Source organism: Microtus ochrogaster, chromosome 7 (genome assembly GCF_000317375.1).
Source record: "Microtus ochrogaster isolate Prairie Vole_2 chromosome 7, MicOch1.0, whole genome shotgun sequence".
In the NCBI taxonomy this organism is placed as follows: domain Eukaryota; kingdom Metazoa; phylum Chordata; class Mammalia; order Rodentia; family Cricetidae; genus Microtus; species Microtus ochrogaster.
In genome coordinates, this window is record NC_022014.1 from 49,394,535 (window position 1) to 49,394,994 (window position 460).

Genomic DNA, 460 nt, shown 5'->3' on the forward strand with positions numbered 1-460 from the left:
TTGTAGACCAGGCTGGTCTCGAACTCACAAAGATCTGCCTGCCTCTGCCTCCCGAGTGCTGGGATTAAAGGCGTGCGCCACCACCGCCCAGCTTATTCATTTTCGAGACAGGGTTTCTCTGTGGTTTTGGAGCATGTCCTGGAACTAGCTCTTGTAGACCAGGCTGGTCTCGAATTCACAGAGATCCGCCTGCCTCTGCCTCTCGAGTGCTGGGATTAAAGGCATGCGCCACCACCGCCCAGCTTATTCAGGCTTTTATTTTTACTTTTCTATAAAATGAACCTCTCTGGATTGGGAACGATGCCATCTTTATTTGAACTATAGCTCAGCTAATTGTTTCAAGACTTTAGCCTGGCCCTTCAGTCTTATGGACCCAAATTTTCTTATTCCAGAGTAAGGAAGTGCTTTGAAAATCTAAGGTCTACGTCATACCATAAGTGTTCTATGTTGTTATCTTTGG